This window comes from Oryzias latipes, chromosome 5, assembly GCF_002234675.1.
Source record: "Oryzias latipes chromosome 5, ASM223467v1".
In the NCBI taxonomy this organism is placed as follows: domain Eukaryota; kingdom Metazoa; phylum Chordata; class Actinopteri; order Beloniformes; family Adrianichthyidae; genus Oryzias; species Oryzias latipes.
This window is the reverse complement of record NC_019863.2, coordinates 2,951,588-2,959,210: the sequence shown is the minus strand read 5'-3', so window position 1 is coordinate 2,959,210 and position 7,623 is coordinate 2,951,588. Positions and strand designations below refer to the sequence as shown.

Here is a 7,623-nt window from a genome sequence, read left to right as displayed (position 1 = left end):
CCTTTGTCCCAAGGCAAAGGCCAAAATGAGCCTGGATGGAGCCTGACACAACACAGCGGGTTAACAATTGATCTAATTAAATGTGAAACCCACATGGGTGTCATGCAGCTCAGAGGGCATGAAGTTTATTGCTCCCCCGTGATGCTGATTATTAATCTCATTACACTGCCAGCCCGTGGATGAAGATGGAGAGTCTTCATCACTCAAATTTAGATCCCGGCATATGTGGGGTGAACCAGTTCTGGGCAGGACAGAGGGAAGGGTCGCAGCCCGGTCCTCCTCAGGTCCCCTGAGCGCATGGCGATGCCATCTGGGGGTGACTTCTCACTCAACCAGCCCTTTGTCACAACTTGTCTGTGGATTCCTAATGTGTTTTTTTTCTTTTCTTTAAACATTCGTCACGAGCAGAAGAGCCTCCAGAGAATAAGCGGTGAAATGTCCCCTCTGAGCTCATGCACAAATAGAGGACGCCTCATAGAGGCGCTGATCTGAGCCCGCAATCCAAGTCTTCAGAAGTGAAGGCGGCGGATCGTTTCCGTTTACAATTACATAACGTTGCATTTGCGCGCGGGAGCCAGGCAGATATATCTCCGGGACTGCACCTGCGTAAAGCAATTTTTGATCCAATGAGAAAACCTTACTTTCCCGCCAAAGTGGGCAAGCCTGCAGCTGAATTCTGACACAGACACTGCGGCTTGATGCAGAAATGCTTGATCAACTTCCTCAAGTAACAGGTTGGGTTCAAACTTTTCACTCAAATGTTATTCTTGTGTTGTTAATTTGTTGATAAAACTGAGCGTCGATGGATTCTCCCCTCCCACATGCTGATTTTAACACCCACTCCATCACACCTGATGCTTAAGAAAGTGGGCGCCCTTTCGTTCTGAACGCTGAAGAACTCGTCTGGTGTGTTCGTTTCAGGCGCCTGGGAGAAATGTGAATGTTGACGCGCCTCTGGAGGGGTCACGCCGCCCGGAATCCAGCGGTTCTGTCTGTTTGTGTGCGCGCCTGTGCGCGCTTGTTGTTTTTCAGCACCACAGACAGCTCCTGGCGCCCGGCTCAGCTGTAGCTGCTGAAACTTGAGGCAGCAGTCCTCGGCACCTTCATTCGTTCACGCAGCTCCACTGTGGTCCACGGTCACACTTGATAGAAGTCTGAAACAGACAGCACTGCTGGCGAGGATATGCTTTCGGTTTACGCAGCGCTCTCACTGCACGGCAGCGCTGGAAACAGGGGATCCTTGCGCAGGTAAGCAGATGCATGCTTCATGGCTCGGCTGTTTGTTTGTTTTTATGCCAGGCGCATTTTTTGGGGGGGTTTCTTAACTTTAAATAAGAATTTCTCGTGTTAAGAAAGCCATTAGTCAAACTTAATGCAACAAATCTCGCCTTTTTTTCTGCTGAAAATTCCACTAACATTGAAATAACCTAAAAGACGACGGAATGATTCACTAGTGCATAGTTGGAATGCAGTTATTTCTCAAACAATCCCTTCCTTCATTTTTCAGTTTATTGTTATTCTTCCAATGTGTGCACAACCTTCACCATGGAAGAATTTGCCTGCAATCCAAAAATACATGAGATGGTTCCCACATTTAGCTCATGTGGTGCTGTAATTTTGAAAACAAGCATCAATGACATCAGAAAGTCCATTTAACAAGTTGGTCAGAATAAGTTGTCCTGTCTCGACATTTTATGACTGAGGTTAGTATTGTCTTTGTCAGAATCTTCTTTAATGTATGAATACAACAACAAGCATGTTTTATGGCACGATTTACTATTTCAATCCCAATGAGCGATTAATGATGACATATAGATGCACATCAGGGCAGATTATCTTCATGCCTTTGCACATTTGCAAGAGAAGAGAGATTAGCCGTGTTTGTGTGGTTGAATGAGGAAAAATGTTAAACAGCCCTTTCTCTGAGAATACAAAACACATTAGAAAACTGTTGGGAATTGGAAAGAAAACCCCAAGGTGCAAATATTTAGAAGCTGCATCGTTAACACTGGACAGAGCCATTAAGAGAAGCAAAGTGTTGTGTGGAAGCTTCCCCCAGTCCCCAAGGCATCTGTGCTGCGCGTTTAGCAGATGAAACACACACACAAACCAAATGTGCGCTGCAGTCATCTGAGTCAAAATGTATTTTTATGTTAAAGCAAATCATTGGCAAACCATTCCCTCAACCCTTGGTGCGTTGCATTCATGTTTCCTGCTCTCTTGCATAACAAAATGGCTGGATACTGGTACATCCTCCCCTAAAACACAGAAAGTGGAATGATGATGAAGTCCAGCACTCACAGCAGAAAATGTTGATTATAGTAAATTATTCAGCCATGGCTGACTGAAGAACATACTCACTGCCATTTACTGAATCCAGAGATGAAAAGTGGCAGCAGGAAAGGGTCCGTGACCTGTGATCCTGGAACACGGGACTCCAATGCAGTCCGCCTCACCTTTTACCTCTGGTGTAGTACATGAGAGTTCAGTTTTACTGCTGTAAAGAGAGGAGTTATGATTTTTCTGGGTGCTGGACAGACATAGCTGCATCACAAAAGAAAAAAGATCCTAAAAGCATCTGTTAGTAACTGCATGAGCTGATAAACTGGATCTAAATCTTGTCTTATTAATGCAGAAGTCAGAAGTAACCTCAGAAAGTAAAATATACTTTTCATACTTTTTCAGGACGCGTACGTTGTTTAGGTTGGCATTACAAAATATAACAAGAGCATATTAATCATTGTGGTTGCACAAGTGGTTGTGTGGGGGGGGAGGGGATTCTCTGACACAGCTCCTATTTTATCAAGGAAATGGATTAAAGAAAAGTGATGTAATAATTGGATTGATGGGAGAAAAAACTTTTTCCTTCTGCTGGTTTAAGACATTTTTGAAATCCCACTGAACACAGTTGTACTATTGTACTGTGGTATATTTGTGCCAAAAAAGTAATAATAATAATAATGGATTGGATTTATCAGTTCTTTTTCTTGTTCAAAGCGCTTACAATGTGTCCATTATTCATTCACTCCTCATTCATAATTGGTGATGGTAAGCTACGGTTGTAGCCCCAGCTGCCCTGGGGCAGACTGACAGAGGCGTGGCTGCCAGTTTGCGCCTACAGCCCCTCTGACCATCACCGGGACATTCATACACATTCACACACCAGTGGAGCCACACTGCAGGCAGGGAAGGTGAAGCGTCTTGCCCAAATACGCAGCAACGGCTGGCTGGGGGGAGCGGGAATCAAGCCGTGGACCCTTCGGTTATTGGACGACCTGCTCTACCACCTGAGCCATGCAGGTGGCTCCAAAAGTCTTTGTCTCTACTTTAATTTTTTACCTAAGTAGCTATTTAATATTTCAAATGCATGTTTATTTTTTGTCAATTTAATTCTCATGTTGGGGGATATTTTTCATGAAACATCACAACTGAACATTTAACATCGTTAAAGGTTAGATACTGAAAAAACATTCAGGCTGCAAGTGTCGTAGGTGTTGCTTTTCTTGATTGTGAAGATCAAATTTGGTCCATCAACCAACATATTGCTTCATTTTTTTTTCTTTCTGGAAGTTGATTATTGCGCTTTTTCGTTCCTCTTTTCAGTGACTTGGATAGATTCATGTTGATGAGGAGAGACTGCAAGAAAGCACATCAACCCCTTAAATTCAGAAGCATGCAATGAGCTAAGATAGACTTGATCTAAAGTCCTCCAATTAAATACAAGTAAACATACACATTCAGTGCGTACGAATGCCAATCTAAATGTGTCACCTGCTCCTTTCTAACAGGAAACAGATTATGTTAAATGTAAAAAATCTTTTCATTTCTAACTCTCATTAGTGGGTATTTAAGATTGATGGATAGATTTTATCTCTCTCTAGTAAAACATAAAGATTAAAACATGAATTTAATAATGCATTTGTGCTTACCTTTAGATTAAAATGAACTGCTGCAGTGACTTAAAGCATAAAGGTTTCTAGGTGAGTTCCAGGTCAGCAGCCCCAATCATTTACACAGAGTATTAATGAACTCTCACAGACTGCTTCCTTTTTACATTTGTGAGTGTCGGGCTCTGTGTGAGGGGCATTAGTGTCATTTTGATCATCAGGTAAAGACATGTTCTTGTCCCCACATCTGTGGATTAGTGTGGTTTCACGTTCAGGAGGTGACCGTATTCCTCCACAAATGGGACATGATATGTATGTTTTTCCAAAGAGGACAGGAGGCTCAACAGGAGACCTTTCTTTGCTTCTACCGTAGCTAAATCTGTTATAGACCACAGGAGTTCTATCAACTAGAAGTTAAAAAGTTGTAACATTTATGAACTTATTTAAAGTGTTACCTTCTTCTCACTCAGTGGAGACAGTTGTTTGCACATAGACTAAGCAGATTTGATCAATTTAACACGTTTTTTGTACATTATACTGCAGTATTCACTGTCTTTGTGATAATTCAAAACACTTAGTGAATTTGAGTTTGTGTGGTTATCTTTGGTTAGATAGTCTGTTGGCAGTGTAAAAGATGTTGTTTGATCCATAACTGAGATCCCCCCTCCCTCCAAATCTGCTTTATTCAGAACTGCTCTTCCCAATTCTGCTTGTCAGATGCGTTTCAGATAACAGATTCACTGGCTGGGGTCCTGGGTAAGTCCTGGATTGTGTACTGCATGGCTGCATGGCTGCATGGCTGCATGACTGCTTGGCGCGGGCTGCTCGGGTTTTAGAAATTGCCCAAAAACTCTACAAAACTGTAACATGTGTGTTGTGATCAGTGCTTTAGCACATTTTGTAACATTACTGGATCCTGGATATCCTAACAAAAAAGATGAATGCAAAATTGATGAAACGATAGAGTTAGTGTGTGACTGCAGTCCTGTGTGCTAAAGACATTTGGGAAGTTCAGAAGATTCAAACTGTCACTCCTCAAAGTTCTAAAAGAGCATTTTAACGGTTCCATTAAAATGCTTAACTTTTTTTTATTTTATTATACGTAAACCATAATGGCCTAAAATTGTATTTTGTATCGTATTCACTTACTGGCTATTTTATTTGGCACACCTGTCCAACTGCTCGTTAAGTTTCTAATCAGCCAATCACATGGCAGCAATATTGCATCTTGGCATGTAGACTAGGGTTGGGCGATGTCCCCTAAATTGGCAGTTGACGATGTTTGCAGTCAACCATCGGGATGGACGATGGTATCGTTGGGGGGGGTAATTTTTCGTTATTATATAATTATTATTCGTTATTTTACTTTATTACTTAATTTATTTTATTTCCCAACTAGGAGCCGGTTTAGCTCGTGCTGGTTTGCGGCGCCTTCCGTTCGTGAAACCAGGGTTCGACTCCGGGCTGCTCCCTGTTCCCTTCTCTACCTCTGCCGGTTCCAAGCCCGGTTTGAGAAGGTTGCGTCAGGAAGGGCATCCGGCGTAAAACATTGCCAAATCTACCATGCGACTCGTTCGCTGTGGCGACCCCTGATGGGAGAAGCCGAAAGTGGAAGAAGAAGATTTTATTTCCCAACTAATGAATCATCCGTGATGATCCAGTATAAACAGAGGGAAGTGACTTTAACAAAACAAAAACAAACAAAATAGAAAAGAAGTGGTCTGCTCCTGCACTTAATTAGTCAGTCAGGTGGACCGGTGGAGCGAGCGACTGCATCTGAGCTGAGCAGACGGACTCATAACTTTGAGTTTGAGGGGAAGAGGCTTTGTTACGTGTGGGAGACTAAGGACTGTGATCCGTCCCGCAGCTCTATGTGAACGAGCTACTGAACTCAAACCGGGTGTCCCGGTAAAAGTGTGTGTCCCGGGCGGAGCTCGGTCGGACCGTCAGGTCACACAGCGGCTGGGCCGGTGTGGGCAGAAATGTCGATCAGTCCTTAGAAACCATTCAAACAATCACCTGGATTTTTGTGTTGTTTTGTCGGGACACGACATGTTATTCTCACATATTTACGTGCAACCAAGATGCAGCCTATCCCGCATGGATTTATGTTCACCCAAGCTAATGTTGTTAGCCCGTGTTAGCATACTGCTAATAAGTTAACACGGGATACTTTCCGGCTCCGTTTTTCAAAAGAAAAAGCACTGACCACACGGATTAAAATTAAAATGATGAGCGAACAGGCGCGTCATAATAACCGTAACATTAATAAAAGCACATCTAGGAGATAATCTCGTATATTACCGAGCTGACGTATCTATGTATGTAGCCGCTGGGCGGAACTAATGTTTTTTTCCGGTATACTACTGCGCATGTGCAAATGATTTATTCCGACCGAAAGTGTGACCCATGTGAACGTTTTTTATAATAATAATAATGGATTGGATTTATCTGCGCTTTTCAAGACACCCAAAGTGCTTACATTGTGTCCATTATTCATTCACTCCTCGTTCATACTTGGTGATGGTAAGCTACGGTTGTAGCCACAGCTGCCCTGGGGCAGACTGACAGAGGCGTGGCTGCCAGTTCGCGCCTACGGCCCCTCTGACCATCACCGGGATCATGCATGCGCATTCACACACCAGTGGAGCCACACTGGAGGCAAGGAGGGTGACTTCCGGTTCCGGGTTATACAGCGGACGCATGGCGTGCCTCTCTGCGAATACAACTATCTTCAAATTACTTAAAAAGTTGATTTTTCTCCAAAAAAGAGAGCTGACCATGCCCCCGAAGAAACCCCAGGAATACGAAGAGCTCAAAAAGTCTCTTGACATTATTCAAGAAACGCTGAAAAGTTTTATGGATCAAGTGTCGGCTAAGCTAACACCACTCTGGGAAATTATGGAAGAGTTCCGAAGATTTCGGGCTCAAAACGAGCAGCGACAAAAACCGGGTCGAGATTCTGGAGAAAAGACTGGACGATGTGGAACAGCAAGTAAGGATGAATAATGTCATTCTCACTGGAGTACCAATCAAGCCTCGCGCAAAGCTGAATGCAGCTGGAGCTAGTACTGCTAATGCTAGCGCTAGCGTAGCTAGCAATTCTAGCAGGAGATGGGTGCAAATACATTCATTTCTCACATCTAAAGGGATTTCCCTGGATCTCAATACCATCGAGACCTGCCACCTGCTCCCCAGGAGAAAGGAGATGGATAAACCAGCGATCCTCATCAGGTTTGTGAATCACAAACACAAGCTAGCTCTGATGAATCAACGCAAAAATCTCAGAGGATCTGCTGTTTATCTGAACGACCATCTGACCAGAAGGAATGCTGAAATCTCAAAACATGCACGGCTTCTCAGGAAGCGTAAGCAGATTGAGAACACTTGGGTTAAAGGCTGCAGGATTTACGTCAAACCACTCGGTCCAGAGGACCGGGCCAAGGTTCTGGTCGTGAACACCATGAAGGACTTTGAGAAGTGCTTGATTACGGTTGTCTGAAACAACGTGGTGTAATAAATCAAAGAGCCAAATAATTTCAAGAAATATGACACGTGGACTCATCACTTTCTCTGTATGTCTGACGTCACCTGAATAACAGCAGAGTTCTGACCTGCAGACAACTTGACCTCAACTTTCACCGCAGCTGATATCAGCTGAAGAAGGATATGGACCTGAATATAATGTCTGCAGACATAACATGGAAGAAAACTATTAACTGTTTAAACCAAGAAA

At 43.4% G+C, this 7,623-nt stretch overlaps 1 protein-coding gene across 2 annotated transcripts in view; it reads left to right on the top strand.

Moving 5' to 3' along the window:
* Window positions 1–437: 437 nt before the first annotated feature.
* Window positions 438–7,623, top strand: part of grm2 (glutamate metabotropic receptor 2) — a 50,794-nt gene continuing 43,608 nt past the window's right edge. The window contains exons 1-2 of one of the 2 annotated variants that reach the window (XM_020703019.2): window positions 438–734; window positions 922–1,248. The gene's annotated coding sequence lies outside the window, so the exon portion shown is untranslated. Of the gene's footprint in view, window positions 735–803; window positions 1,249–7,623 lie in introns of those variants that run through there. The other variant, XM_004068547.4, reaches the window with a different exon arrangement.